Below are 16,500 nucleotides of genomic sequence, written 5' to 3' on the forward strand. Positions count from 1 at the left end.
ACAATCTGTGTCTGCGGGTCGCATCACTGCCTCCTCTTCCCCTGTTTTACATGCTGGCCAATCCCCTGTCAAAGGCGCAGGCCTGGATTCCTCCCGCCCTGCACCTGGACCTTCACAAGCACCATCAGTGACACTTCCGCGTGCCAGCACAGTGTACAAATGTCCTTACCCCAGGCATTTGAACGCAAGCGCATATAGCACTATATGCGCAATTTTCCAAATTACTGGCCCTGGAAATGTTGCTATTTAGGCTTGTCAACACTAAGGCCTTCAGCAGCCTGATGTCGGTGCCCGTCCCTCGTTACGCAGTCCCCAGACGCCACTATGTTTCATGGTGTGCCGTGCCAGCCTTACACCAACATGTGTGCCTTAACATCACACATGCCCTGACCAACGCAGTTACTAGGAAGGTCCACTTAACCACGGACACATGGACAAATGCTTTCGGCCAGTGGCGCTACATTTCCCGGACGGCACACTGGGTGAACATTGTGGGGGCCAGGAGCGAGTCATGCCCTGGGAAGGCACAGGTGCTACCGACGCCAAGGATTGGGGGCCCTAAATTTCATCAGGGTTTCCATCACCACTTACGTTAGTGGCTCCAAACCCCACTTCTACTCCTCCGCCTCCTCCTTCACTTCCACCTCAGAATTATCCTCTTGCAGCACCAGTCAGCCATCAGTCGGTTGCTGGAAGCAGTGTAGCACTGTAGTGGGGAAGAGTCAACAGGCCGTAGTTAAGCTGATCTGCTTAGGTGACAAACAGCACACCGCCGCAGAGCTGTGACAGGGGATAAGAGACCAGAATGAGCTGTGGCTCTCGCCACTCAACCTAGAACCAGGCATGGTTGTGTCTGATAATGGCCGTAAATTGGTGGCAGCTTTGGAGCTTGGGAAGCTCACATACATCCCATGCCTTGCCCACATCTTCAACTTAGTGGTTCAGTGGTTTCTTAAAACCTACCCCAATTTGCCTGAGCTATTGGTGAAAGTGCACCGCGTGTGTGCCCATTTCCGCAAGTCATCGACAGCTTACGCCAGTCTGGCAATGTAGCAGCAGCAAATCCAATTGCCAGCTCACTGACTGTTGTGCGACGTGAGCACACGCTGGAACTCAATGTTCCATATGTTGGCCAGGCTTTGTGAACAGCAGAGGACAGTAGTGAAATGCCAGCTGCAACATGGTCATTGCCTTTCCATTCAGCTTCCGCTCTTCACAAGCGAGGAGTGGGCATGGATGTTTGACCTCTGTGAAGTTTTAAGAAACTTTGAGGAATCAACACAGATGTGAGCGGCAAAAACGCTATTATCAGCGTCACCATCTCATCTCTGTGTCTACTCAAATGATCGCTGCTTACAATTAAGGCCAAAGCTTTGCATACGGAAGAGTTGAAAATGGAGGAAGACATTGCACAGGGTGACAGCCAGACCACCCTGAGTTCGTCTTCTCAGCGCAAATTGGATGATGATGAGGAGGAGCAGGAGATGGTTGCCTCCGCTACAGAGGGTAGTATCCATAGTAGCATCCAAGTTTAATTCCATCTGTTCAGCGTGGATGGGCAGAAGAGGAGGAAGAAGATAAGGAAATTGAGAGTGATCCTCCAGATGACGACAGCGAAGTCTTGCCTGTTGGGACTCTGGCACACATGGCAGACTTTATGTTAGGTTGTCTTACCCATGACCCACGCGTTTTACGCATTTTGGACAACACCGATTACTGGTCGTTTACCCTTCTCGACCCCCGCTACAAAGATAACTTTTCATCTTTTATTCATGTGGCGAAGAGCAAAGTGGTGCAATAGCAGAAGGTCCTTGTGAAAAAATTGCTCCAAAAATGTCTAGCTGACAATGCTGGCGGCAGAGTACGTAGTTCCTTGGGCAACCGAAGAGGGGAGACGAGGGGAACACACAGCAGACATGTCCTCCACATCCACAGTAGGATATGTTGGGTAATCTCTCAATTTTAACATCAGTTTGAGGGTTTAGTAAGAGCGCAGAGTGCACCTGTCTTTGCTATTATTATATTGGTTATCACATTCACACATGCGATCTTGTATAGGATGTTTATTGTGGTACTTGTGGTCTGCTGCGGGCATCCTTCACTGTATGTATTTTTGCTGGGGATCGCCATTAGCAACGGGCCACAAATGCAGGATTTGCTCCCCTGTATATACAGTATATGCTGGGTTTCAGTCAGTTGATATCAAAGAGTGGTCACATGAAAACCTAAACCAAAATCTGTTCGGTGCTTCTCCAGGTATTTCAACTGGTGTGGTTGGGGGGAAATAATTGCATATTAGTTTGTTAACTAGTTTGAAACTTTTTTCTGAATCTGCATATTTTAAGAAGCAAAAGACATTGGGCACAAATCTGTTAGTGGCTCTGATACTGCAGTATTTTCAAAGTTAACTGTCGGTAGCAGTGTCTTCAGTTTGTTTGTGGAAAGGGAAGGACATCATTTTGCATCTACTTGTCTTTAAGTTCCTTTAAACTATATTTACAAACTGTTCCAAAAATGTCACGGATACGAAAGCGTTCTGAAACAAAAGAGCACTATGGGGGCTACTAAGAAGGGGTATTTTATACTGGAACATTATAGGTGAAACTTTGAGAGCATCTACTGGGGGCACTATATAAGGGCATTTTATACTGTCACATTATTGGGAAAGGGGGAGAGGAGCACTATGGAGGCATTTAATGGGGACAATATATCGTTTTTTTTATACTGGCAAACATTTTGGGGGCACTATGGGGACATTAGCTCAACTGGGGGAACTGAGAGGAGGTGTTTTTAGTATTGGAACACAAAATGGTGGCATTTTTGTACTAGATCACATTATAAGGCGGCATTTTTATATTCACGGCCATCACAGCGCCGAATGCCTTAACACGCACAAGTGTGAGGCTGTTCTGCCATACAGGCAAACAATGTTAAACAGAGATTTTCGCTCCTGATGAATTGTGGCTCACATTGCCATAACGAAACACGTTGAGCCGGTGATCTTGTGTCAGGTCACGGTTCTCTAGGCAGGGTGTTTTTGTGTGCCAGCAGCGCTACAGCTGATCGAGTTACACACATATGCTTGTGATCATTAATGAACACCTAATGGTTTAGACAGGCTGATGGGGATAGCTGAGTGAGCGTCCACATATACAGACGTGGACAAAATTGTTGGTACCCTTTGGTCAATGAAAGAAAAAGTCACAATGGTCACAGAAATAACTTTAATCTGACAAAAGTAATAATAAATTAAAATTCTATAAATGTTAACCAATGAAAGTCAGACATTGTTTTTCAACCATGCTTCAACAGAATTATGTAAAAAAATAAACTCATGAAACAGGCATGGACAAAAATGATGGTACCCCTAGAAAACACAGAACATAATGTGACCAAAGGGACATGTTAATTCAAGGTGTGTCCACTAATTAGCATCACAGGTGTCTACAACCTTGTAATCAGCCATTGGGCCTATATATATGGCTCCAGGTAATCACTGTGTTGTTTGGTGATATGGTGTGTACCACACTCGACATGGACCAGAGGAAGCAAAGGAAAGAGCTGTCTCAAGAGATCAGAAAGAAAATTATAGACAAGCATGTTAAAGGTAAAGGCTATAAGACCATCTCCAAGCAACTAGATGTTCCTGTGAGTACAGTTGCACATATTATTCATAAGTTTAAGATCCATGGGACTGTAGCCAACCTCCCTGGACGTGGCCGCAGGAGGAAAATTGATGACAAATCTAAGAGACGGATAATCCGAATGGTAACAAAAGAGCCTAGAAAGACTTCTAAAGAGATTCAAGGTGAACTTCATGCTCAAGGAACATCAGTGTCAGATCGCACCATCCGTCGTTGTTTGAGCCAAAGTGGACTACATGGGAGACGACCAAGGAGGACACCATTGTTGAAAACGAATCATAAAAAAGCAAGACTGGAATATGCCAAACTACATGTTGACAAGCCACAAAGCTTCTGGGAGAATGTCCTGTGGACAGATGAGACAAAAATCGAAGTTTTTGCCAAGGCACATCAGCTGTATGTTCACAGACGAAAAAATGAAGCATATCAAGAAAAGAACACTGTCCCTACTGTGAAACATGGAGGAGGCTCTGTTATGTTCTGGGGCTGCTTTGCTGCGTCTGGCACAGGGTGTCTTGAATCTGTGCAGGGTACAATGAAATCTCAAGACTATCAAGGAATTCTAGAGAGAAATGTACTAGCCAGTGTCAGAAAGCTTGGTCTCAGTCGCAGGTCATGGGTCTTGCAACAGGACAATGACCCAAAACACACCGCTAAAAACACCCAAGAATGGCTAAGAGGAAAAAATTGGACTATTCTAAAGTGGCCTTCTATGAGCCCTGACCTCAATCCTATTGAGCATCTTTGGAAGGAGCTGAAACATGCAGTCTGGAAAAGGCACCCTTCAAACCGGACACAACTGGAGCAGTTTGCTCATGAGGAGTGGGCCAAAATACCTGCTGAGAGGTGCAGATGTCTCATTGACAGTTACAGGAAGCGTTTGATTGCAGTGATTGCCTCAAAAGGTTGCGCAACAAAATATTAAGTTAGGGGTACCATCATTTTTGTCCATGCCTGTTTCATGAGTTTATTTTTTTACATAATTCTGTTGAAGCATGGTTGAAAAACAATGTCTGACTTTCATTGGTTAACATTTATAGAATTTTAATTTATTATTACTTTTGTCAGATTAAAGTTATTTCTGTGACCATTGTGACTTTTTCTTTCATTGACCAAAGGGTACCAACAATTTTGTCCACGTCTGTATTAGCACTCTGTGGATGCTGTACCCCTAATGGGATTTAATTTCACTCGCTAGCTATTTTACATCGCCCAGCCAGATAGATCCGCATATGACACACCTGTGCCTGGTCTGTTTATAGGGACCGTGTCCTTTTTCCCTCGCCAGCTTATATTAGCACCTACGTGCTAGCTGGATAGGGAACTAGTCCGGACTCTTAGGTTGTGGTGTGGATCTAATCCCACTCCTACACCATTTTACCTGAGTCTGGAAGCCTGATAGTCACAGATGTGATATTGTCACGGACGGTGTACAGGAAACAAGACAATGCAACATGCATATATGACTCACTGGATCCAAAGCTAAGGAACCAAAAGGGAGACCCCTGCACAAAACCTGGCACTTTCCCTGGCTGCTCAGCCTATGCAAAGATCCCAAAGGTGGATGGTTGCATATCCACGTACCTCGACTATATAACCCCTGAACACCCTACAATAGTAAGGGGACACGACCACCGGCTCTCTACACCAGACACGGAGGGAGTCAGGGTCACCTGGGATCCAGCAAACAGAAAATAACAGATAAATGTACAGCATGTAACTTTGTAGCAGACTGGGAAACAGGATCAGCATGCACACACACTCCAGGATGTAGTATAAGCCGCCCAGTAATGCATTATGGGGCGGAATTTAAAGGGATGCAATCAGTCCAACTACATGACAGCTGAGAGAGGCTAACGAGATGAGGAACTGAACACCACAACAAGGAAAACTCAAGGAGGAGGTTCTGAAAGGCTTCTGTCAGAGCTTCTCAGCTGTCTGGTTGTGACAGATATTCAGTTTCCCGTTTTTGATATAATAAACTATTATTTTTCCCTATACGTCTATTCAGGCAGATAATTTTATATATTTAGTGGACGTAATACCCTTTTTCCATTGTTTTTGAGAATTGGCATTTTTATACTGTCACATTATAAGGAGAACAATTACTACTGGGGGGCATTATAGTGAGCTTTATTACTATTGGGGGACTATGAGAAACATGATAACTCATATGAGCACTTGGGAGCATTATTGCTTTTGGGGCACAGTGAGGACATTACTACTATTGGGGGCACTATTACTACTAAGTGTGCCCTGGCAGAGAATTATTACTATTTATTAGTGGGACTTTGGGGAGCGCTATAACTGTGTGAGGGCCCCCTGGCACAGAATCATCTTAGCACAATTATTTTGGGGGAATATTATGTTTATACTATTAGCGTAAAGGGCAGCATTTGCTGGGCACATCTATTTTTTAGGGCACTATGTGTCAATAATTATTGAAAGGGGCACTGTCTGTGTGGTACCAGTATTTTCAGGGGGACTGTTTCTGCAGTATAGTATTGGGGATCATTATGTGGCAGCCGGGCAGTGGGCGTGCTCTATGCAGGAAAGGAGATGCTGTGGCTCCTCCCCCTACCATTTGCAGAGGGAGGATTCAGAGCATGGCAGCGACAGCTGTCCTGATGTGCCGGGCAGCTATAAGCATGGTGGTTGCTGCAAATGGGGCAGGGGGGCTTTGGCCTGGTTAGGACGGCTAAGGGGCAGCAGCAGGACACAGATAGATGGCGGGGGTGGGGGGGGACAGGCCACATACAGGATTCCGGAAAGGAGGAGAGGGGAACAGCTTCCTGGCTGTAGTCTGCAGTGTTCTATTGAATAATGTAAAGCAGGCAGTGCAACCAGGGCAAGCCCTCCCCTCTCTGTATGATGTGCAGAGCCTGGCTTCTCTAACCTGGACCTATACACTTTAAATATTGTGCAGCTCCTCTTCCACTCCCCTTTTAATGCCTTCAGGACTAGGAGGGAGGAAACAAAGCTGCAACAGCTCCTGCCAGAGCCAGCCATTTGGGGGATAATTTGTGAAACAGAACTGGATGGTGAGTTCTGTCACAGAAATTGAGAAAAATAATAGTTTATATAAGTACAGTAGCTTTATGTTTGGGCCCTGAGTATTAAAGGGGTTCTGCACTTTGTTTAAACTGATAATCTATCCTCTGGAGGATAGATCATCAGTAGTGATGAGCGGGAGGTGCCATATTCGATCTCGCGATATTTCGCGAATATTCGAATGAATATTCGTGTTATATTCGTCGAAATCGAATATTCGTAATTATTCCAATTATCGCGAATAATATCCGAATTTTTTTTCCGCGTATTGCGATTATTTATCTTGATAGTATAAGGCAACATTCCTATGCTAATTGACTATGGCTAGGCTAATATGTGTATTTTACGAAATTTCGTGATTTGCTCTAACTTCGTCTCTTAGAATATTACGAATATTCTAAAAGACGAAGTTAGAGCAATATTACGAAATTTCGTAAAATACACATATAGATTGTAATTTAGCTAATATAGTGCTATAATCCCTTTTTTTTCCTCTAATTTTTTTTTGCCTCTTCTGAACTTAAGTTTTGTAAAATATGTACACTATTAAAAAATATTACTATAGCAGTATATTAGCTTAAATACAATCTATGTTGTAAATTTCGTAATATTGCTCTAACTTCGTCTTTTAGAATATTCGTAATATTCTAAAAGACGAAGTTAGAGCAATATTAAGAACATTTTCAAAAGCCGAAATTGCGATGCGAGTAATATAATACGAAATAATCGCATGAAGATTTCAACTTAGCACTGCTATATTCCATATTCTAGCCTAATATGGAATATAGCTGTGCTAAGTTAGCACTGCTATATTCCATACTAGGCTAGAATATGGAATATAGCAGTGCTAAGTTGAAATCTTCATGCGATTATTTCGTATTATATTACTCGCATCGCAATTTCGACTTTTGCAAATGTTCTTAATATTGCTCTAACTTCGTCTCTTAGAATATTACGAATATTCTAAAAGACGAAGTTAGAGCAATATTACGAAATTTCGTAAAATACACATAGATTGTATTTAAGCTAATATACTGCTATAGTAATATTTTTTAATAGTGTACATATTTTACAAAACTTAAGTTCAGAAGAGGCAAAAAAAAATTAGAGGAAAAAAAAGGGATTATAGCACTATATTAGCTAAATTACAATCTATATGTGTATTTTACGAAATTTCGTAATATTGCTCTAACTTCGTCTTTTAGAATATTCGTAATATTCTAAGAGACGAAGTTAGAGCAATATTAAGAACATTTGCAAAAGTCGAAATTGCGATGCGAGTAATATAATACGAAATAATCGCATGAAGATTTCAACTTAGCACTGCTATATTCGATATTCTAGCCTAGTGTGGAATATAGCAGTGCTAACTTAGCACAGCTATATTCCATATTAGGCTAGAATATGGAATATAGCAGTGCTAAGTTGAAATCTTCATGCGATTATTTCGTATTATATTACTCGCATCGCAATTTGCGAAATTTCGTAAAATACACATATAGATTAGATTGTAATTTAGCTAATATGGAATATAGCAGTAAGTTGAAAACGCCACTGACTGGAGCAGCCAGGAAGCCAGGAATCCAAAGGACAGGTAAGAACAACTTTAGAGAAGTGGGAAAGAAAAAAATATAATAATAAAAAAAACGAATATTCGAATTCGCGAATATATAGAACGATATTCTAAATATTCGCGAAATCTCGAAATTGCGATATTCGAGAAAAAAATTCGCAATTCGAATATTCGCGCTCAACACTAATCATCAGTTTAAACAAAGTGCAGAACCCCTTTAAGTACAGTGTGTATATGTAGAATAAGGGTGATACACTTCACCATCAACAATATAATTTTAGCTGTATGGTGTATGTTGAGACTGGCCTATTCTATGTAGGGGGGCTTATAATAATAGGGCTAAAAATATGTGTGCTGCCTTTATGCTCCTCAGACCCCCCCCAAGCCAAATTTCTGGGTATTCCCTTGGTGATGCAGCAGAAGTAGCAAAAAAAAGCAGAGGCAGTGTACCTCCCAGGGCCATGTCTGATTTGGATCAGGTGATGTCGTTGACACTGTAGGTGGGTTAGGCCCAAAACATACCTGAGCTAAGCCAGACTCGACTTCTCTGGAAGACAGAAGCACTGCCCTATGCAAGCTCTGCAATAACAAAATAAGATGTGAGAAGGTAAACACAAACGTAGGCACCACAGCTCTCTTGAACCAGTATCATCCCATCCCATGGGCATGCAGAAAGTGGCAGCCAGCTACCACAACAGGAGTTCCCTCCTTCTCCCTGTCCCCCTTGCAGCAGACAGGCAGCATCCACGAGCAGTACGGTGTCTTTCACATCGTTATCATCCCTTTCTACCTCAGAGTCATCCTCCTCCTCTCCATCGTCAGTTATCGATAATGGAGTGTGTGTCAAAAAAACAACTGTACACGTCCAGCAATCTCTGGTGCGCAAACTTAATTCTCACCTGGCCAAGTTGACGGCGATGCAGTGACTGCCATAATGTTTAGTCAAGTCTGCTGCCTGGAAGATACCTAGCCACCATTATTTTTCAAAAAAATCCATCCCTGCCTTGTACTCTCAAGGAACACTCTCATTGACTTGCAGCAAAAGAACGGCCTGCCGCTACACTGCTTAATCTGCAACATTCCAACTTGCTGGAATTCAATTTTGCATGTGCTTGAACATCTGTACATCTTGTGCCCTGGTACCGCCTTGACCTCCTGGTTTTGACCTTTGCTTGTTCTATCGCTCTGTGTTTGTCTGTGTTGTTTGTCTCTCCGCACTTACTTAGGCTAGGGATCGCCACCCAGTTGCACTCTGTTGCCTAGGACGGGTAAGTGCAAGTAGTCAGGGACAGGGGCGTTGGTTACAACCCTCAATCAATTATACCTGATATCGGAGGGCGGTATTGGGGGCGATTGGGGTGGTGACATTTCAGCTGGCCTTGAATGAGGGGATAGACTCCAAGAGGTATGGTTTATTTTTCATTGGATAGCTATTGTGCCTTAAAGGGGGGTGGTTAGCGGTGAGTAGGATAATTTTTTGTGATTAGGATGTGACCAGTTCAGATATACTTGTGTAGTTACCCTGGGTATTAACCCTCGGAGTGTAAGCGTTAGTTGTGCTAATGTTATGAGATCTAGCTATTCCATGTGAACATATGCGATCAGTCCAGATATATCCCTGTGCTAATCATGAGAATGTTGGCGCATGGGATTGGTCCAGATATGTCTCTGTGTTAACCATGCGATCATGTGTGAAACTTTGGATGTAATCGATATGATTGCATGGCTTACAATTATATATACTGAGATGCTATTAGTCTGGAGCAGTCCCGATTTGTTTGTAACCTATAGTTTGACCAGTTATTTGGTGACCCAAAGGAAGTCTTTTTGAGATATTTGTTTTAGCAATGTGTTTGATGTTTTATTTTTTATATTTCTTTGTATTGAGCCGTAAGGGCTATGATGATTTTAAGGAGGTGTGGTAGCTTATCATCGGCAGGTATATAAATACCGCCTCTAGGTAGGCGGAGTAGATAACCCTGACGAAGCTTCCTAAAACGAAACCCGGGTCGGGTGAATGATTTGTGTACACTGCTTGTTACCTTATCCATCTTGTGAGTATAATAAAAGCCTTGCAGTTGGAACCTCTTGTGATTGTACTTCACTATTGGCGGCACCTTGATTTCTCATAAGGTTCCCTGGAGGAAAGGTGAATTTGAGTGAACTGACTGCTTACCCATGTCCAGGAATTTCCTGTGAGATCTGGAAGGGAGGACTTTTGCAGCTCTGTCCTGGTGCAGCACGGTCCACTTAAAGAAAACCCAGAATGACAGTACCTGCACAGACTAAGCCCAGGACTGCAGCGGTGAATGGGAAACACTGGCTGCAGATCACTGCTGAACACTGCGCCTGGGACCGCGGCGGTAAACAGGAGAACAGCGGTGCACAGCAGCCGCTGTTACAAGCTGCTGTTAGTGGTATTTACAGATATGCAATAAGACAGCCACATGGACCATAGGCACGAAAAATTGCCACAGGAGATGACTCATTAACTTCTACACGAGAGTTTCCTAGGCATGCTCTGTGATCTGAGCCAGACAGAGGGAACCATGGTGCTGTAGCATCAGCTAAATGTGGCAGACTACTTCCCATTTCATTAGCCGTGGACTATTTGTGATGTTTTAAGTGCTGCTTTTCACTAAAAAGGGTATTACGGTTTTGTGATATTGTTGACCTATCATGAAGATAGGTCATCAGTTTCAGAATGGTAGAGGTCTGACTCCTGTCACCCCTGCTGATCAGCTGTTTGAAGGGTCTGCGGCACTAGTGTGAGAGCTGCAGTCTCTTCAATGTTTACCTGCATGCCGTCTACATTGTAGTAGTGATACAGGGTAATTACACCTTCCTCTCTCATTAACATGAATTGGACAAAGAGCTATAATTACACTGCACCACCACTACAATGTAGATGTGTGCAGGTAAACACTGAAGAGAATATAGTTATCACACTAGCACCGCAGCCTCTTCAAATAGACCTCCACCAATCTGAAACTGATGTCCTATCCTGAGGATAACTCAATTTCATGAAATCGGAATACCATTTTAATAACTTTTTAAAAATATATATTTTGCACTTTTAGAATAGCTTGGGATGACTACATACATATACATTGAAACACTGTAAGTCAAATGTGAAGTTCTGCAGTTAACAGTGGCGTGACCAGAAGATCAGGATGCTTCCCAAAATGTCTGTGCAGCAACCCCATGGGGAGCCAGAGCAGAGGATGGGAGTGGATGATTCTGTGTCACGTTGTATTCCCTCAGGCCATCGCTCCCTGGGGTTGATGCAGTGAAGGAGAGGAACCTTATATTCCCTCGGGGCCCTGTGGGTCTCCCTGCCTGAAGGTAGTTCAGATCGTCCTCTTTTTCACCCCCTGGAGACTAGGGGAGAGGGGCACATGGATATTTCTGTCTATCTTCTTCCTCCCTATAGCTACACTGACTGGAATCTTCTGGAACTAGGGGGTGGGGCCAGCCCACACTCTAAACTCCAGAGATGGCTGGGCCAGGATGGCTAACATTTGCCATGACTAGTGCATGCTGGAGCAACTGAGTGTGCACTACATTACATTGTCATTTATGGATCCTGATTGACTTGCCATACTCTGTAACAAACAGAACCCTTGATGGTCATTGGTAGAGATGAGTGAATTTTTCAAAAATTCGATTCACCAGTTCGCCAAATTTTTGGGGGAAAACTTTGGTTCTATCCGAAAAATTTGCAGCAAATTATGTTAATAAACGGCTATTTCCTGGCTGCTGAGAGCCTTTATAGTGGTGTAGAACACTGTGCCTTGTAGTATTACGCATAGGGAGTCTGCTTTGGTAGTAAAATAATACTGTGAGTCCGTATGACATGCAGATGAAAGGCGTCACTCTTAGAATCACAGCATACTTCACTTTTTTGGGTGGTCACGACGCCAAAACTGACCAGATAACTCAAGTATCAACTCAGCCTTACAGGTAGATGTTAGAGTCAAGAAGAAGCACACGCCTTTTACACCCTCGTCAGCTGATTCCACATAGATGTCTACAGAACCTGTTCTATTAAACGCTTATACAAGTAGAACCCCCCAACAGAGTGGAGAGGGTGTCAGCAGTAAGTTTATGTTGACGTCACTGATTAATTTTCCCCATTCATCAAAACAATTACCCTGAAAAAACGGATCCTGTCTGTGGAGCATACGCCTTCACTCGGTCAGCATTTCCATCAGTATTGCTAAAGGCTAAAAAAATTAAAATGAGTGGATCTAAAACGCAGATGACACGTGAATGGAATATTTGCATGTCTTCTGTGTTTTCTACCCACTCCTGATTTTGACTGCCAAATCATAAGCCAATTCTGATGGGACCATACAGGCATTAAAGCTGCTTCACAGACAGGATCCGTTGTGCGTCTTGTTTTTCCTTCCTTCTGACAGCTCAGTAGAAGTGTCAAATAAATGATTGATGATGTCAGCCAAGCTGAAAGCCAAAATAGTGGGCCAGTCATGAAGTGGGGAGGGTAGGAACAGCATGAGAAATCCACAGAGTGGACCTATGACAAAGTGGTGAGGTGAAAGCAGCATGAGGAGACCACAGAGCGGCACAATGACAGTCTGTAGGTGGCGGCAGCATGAGGTGACCACAGAACAGCACAATGACAGAGTCTGGCGGTAGTGGCAGCATCAGGAGGCCACAGAGTGGCAAGGTGGCATACTGTGGAGGTGGGTGGCAATACCAGTACCCGCTGAAGATGGTGGGTGAAAGAAGGAGCACTTGGCATCAGATGTGTGGCATCAGGCAGGTAACAGCATCAGAATAGTAGCTGAGGCAGGTAGCCAGAAGAAATCCAATTGTTGGTGTGGCAACCATGGATGATCTAGTCCGATGCATCAGGCATTGGTGTGTGGAAATGCTGGCTGATCCACACCTGATTCATCTTGATGCAGTGTCCCACTATGTGCTATATGTGGGCACTTTAAACTCTTGCTAAATGTCATATCAAATGATCAAATGTATATTGGGCAGACAAGATAGAAACATAGAATGTGTCGGCATATAAGAACCATTTGGCCCATCTAGTCTGCCCAATATACGGAATACTATGAATAGCCCTTGGCCCTATCTTATATGAAGGATGGCCTTATGCCTATCCCATGCATGCTTAAACTCCTTCACTGTATTTGCAGCTACCACTTCTGCAGGAAGGCTATTCCATGCATCCACTACTCGCTCAGTAAAGTAATACTTCCTGATATTACTTTTAAACCTTTGCCCCTCTAATTTAAAACTATGTCCTCTTGTAGCAGTTTTGCTTCTTTTAAATATTCTCTCCTCTTTTACCTTGTTGATTCCCTTTATGTATTTAAAAGTTTCTACCATATCCACTCTGTCTCGTCTTTCTTCCAAGTTATACATGTTAAGGTCCTTTAATCTTTCCTGGTAAGTTTTATCCTGCAATCCATGTACTAGTTTAGTAGCTCTTCTCTGAACTCTCTCCAAAGTATCAATATCCTTTTGGAGATATGGTCTCCAGTACTGCGCACAATACTCCAAATTAGGTCTTACTAGCGCTTTGTAATGCGGCATGAGCACCTCCCTCTTTCTACTGGTAATGCCTTTCCCTATACACCCAAGCATTCTGCTAGCATTTCCTGCTGCTCTATGACATTGTCTGCCTACCTTTAAGTCTTCTGAAATAATGACCCCTAAATCCCTTTCCTCAGATACTGAGGTTAGGACTGAATCGCTGATTTTATATTCTGCTTTTGGGTTTTTACGCCCCAGGTGCATTATCTTGCACTTATCAACATTAAATTTTAGTTGCCAGATTTTTGACCATTCCTTTCGTTTTCCTAAATCCTTTTCCATTTGGTGTATCCCTCCAGGAACATCAACCCTGTTACAAATCTTTGTGTCATCAGCAAAAAGACACCTTACCATCGAGGCCTTCTGCTATTTTGCTGATAAAGATATTAAACAATATGGGTCCCAGAACAGATCCCTGAGGTACCCCACTGGTAACAAGACCATGGTCTGAATATACTCCATTGACTACAACCCTCTGTTGTCTGTCCCTCAGCCACTGCCTAATCCATTCAACAATATGGGAGTCCAAGCCCAAAGACTCTAATTTATTTATAAGCCTTCTATGTAGGACAGTATCAAAAGCCTTACTATAGTCTAGATAAGCAATGTCTACTGCACCTCCGCCATCTATTATTTTAGTCAGTAAAATTTAGTGGATAGCTCACCTCCCTTCTCAGTGTGGTAAGGGTGCTCTAGTCGAAGGACTGCTCACTCAGTCAATCCAATGGTGTAGAAAAAATAAGTAGAAAGACGACTGGCACTCGCTATATGGTACACATCAAACGTACTATTTATTAACTGCCTCCTCAGCAATGGAGTGATGGCAGCAACACATAAAATTAAAAAACAACTTAATAAAATTTACACTAAAAGTATACAATAAAATCCCCTCTAAAAATAAAGCTCTGGTTATATATATATATTAACATACAAGAACAGGACCTCCTAAGGTGAATAAATAATGTTAAGTGACGATGTATATCCTAACTCTTCCTATTGAGGATAGTAACTGTTAGGTAACATAAGGCGTCAAGCCTATTAGTCTCCTGTTCCACAGTCTGTATATTCAATTATTCCGGATCCAAAAAGGACAAGCACTAGTTGCAATGTCTATAAGAATGCTGCTGGAGGATATCACTCCTCTATATAAAACGCTTACTTCAGCAGTCCTTTGGCCCGTTGGAATCACGGCCTTGATGTAAAATCTGTTGGGGGTAAATGTAGCTTACCCTCAGATGAGTCTCATAGACAATCCGGTTTGTCCGCTCGCTGCGTCGTTCACTTCCAGCGTCCTGGGCGAATTTACAGCAGTCAGACTGGTCACTTGCTGCACCGCTCACTCTCGGCGTCCTCGCACTCTGGTAATAGACACGTGGTCTCTCAGAGATATCGCGGGACTTGGAAATTCACTTCCGATAGTTCTGTGAGAAGGTGCTTTCGGTGCAATATAGAGGTGGAGCGCTCCACTTGTTAAAGATAATTTAGGTGATTTAAATCTGTATCTTCATATCCGGAATTGTGCTGTAGACAGTAGAGGAAGAGGACGGAGGTCTTCGAAACGCGTTTAGCGTTATATCCCTGTCTACAGCACAATTCCGGATATGAAGATACAGATTTAAATCACCTAAATTATCTTTAACAAGTGGAGCGCTCCACCTCTATATTGCACCGAAAGCACCTTCTCACAGAACTATCGGAAGTGAATTTCCAAGTCCCGCGATATCTCTGAGAGACCACGTGTCTATTACCAGAGTGCGAGGACGAGAGTGAGCGGTGCAGCAAGTGACCATCTGACTGCTGTAAATTCGCCCAGGACGCTGGAAGTGAACGACGCAGCGAGCGGACAAACCGATTGTCTATGAGACTCTCTGAGGGTAAGCTACATTACCCCCAACGATTTTACATCAAGGCCGTGATTCCAACGGGCCAAAGGACTGCTGAAGTAAGCGTTTCATATAGAGGAGTGATATCCTCCAGCAGCATACTTATAGACATTGCAACTAGTGTTTGTCCTTTTGGATCCGGAATAATTGAATATACAGACTGTCGAATAGGAGACTAATAGGCTTGACGCTTATGTTACCTAACAATACTATCCTCAATAGAAGAGTTAGACATACATCGGTCTTGTATGTTATATATATATAACCAGAGCTTTATTTTTAGAGGGGATTTATTGTAACTTTTAGTGTAAATTTTATTAAGTTGTTTTTTAATTTTATGTGTTGCTGCCATCACTCCATTGCTGAGGAGGCAGTTAATAAATAGTACGTTTGATGTGTACCATATAGCGAGTGCCAGTCGTCTTTCTACTTATTTTTTCTACTTATTATTTTAGTCACCCAAACAAAAAAATCAATAAGATTAGTTTGACATGATCTCCATGAAGTAAACCCATGCTGTTTTTCATCTGGGATTTTAGATGTTCCACAATCCTTTCCTTGAGTATGGTTTCCATTAATTTCCCCACTATTGATGTCAGGCTTACTGGCCTATAGTTGCCCAATTCCTCCCTACTACCTTTTTTGTGAATGGGCACAACATTTGCTAATTTCCAATCTTCTGGGACGACTCCTGTTGCCAGTGATTGGTTAAATAAATCTGTTAATGGTTTTGCTAGTTCACCACTGAGCTCTTTTAACCACCTCCGGACCGCCTAAC

This window comes from Bufo gargarizans, chromosome 1 (assembly GCF_014858855.1).
Source record: "Bufo gargarizans isolate SCDJY-AF-19 chromosome 1, ASM1485885v1, whole genome shotgun sequence".
NCBI lineage: Eukaryota > Metazoa > Chordata > Amphibia > Anura > Bufonidae > Bufo > Bufo gargarizans.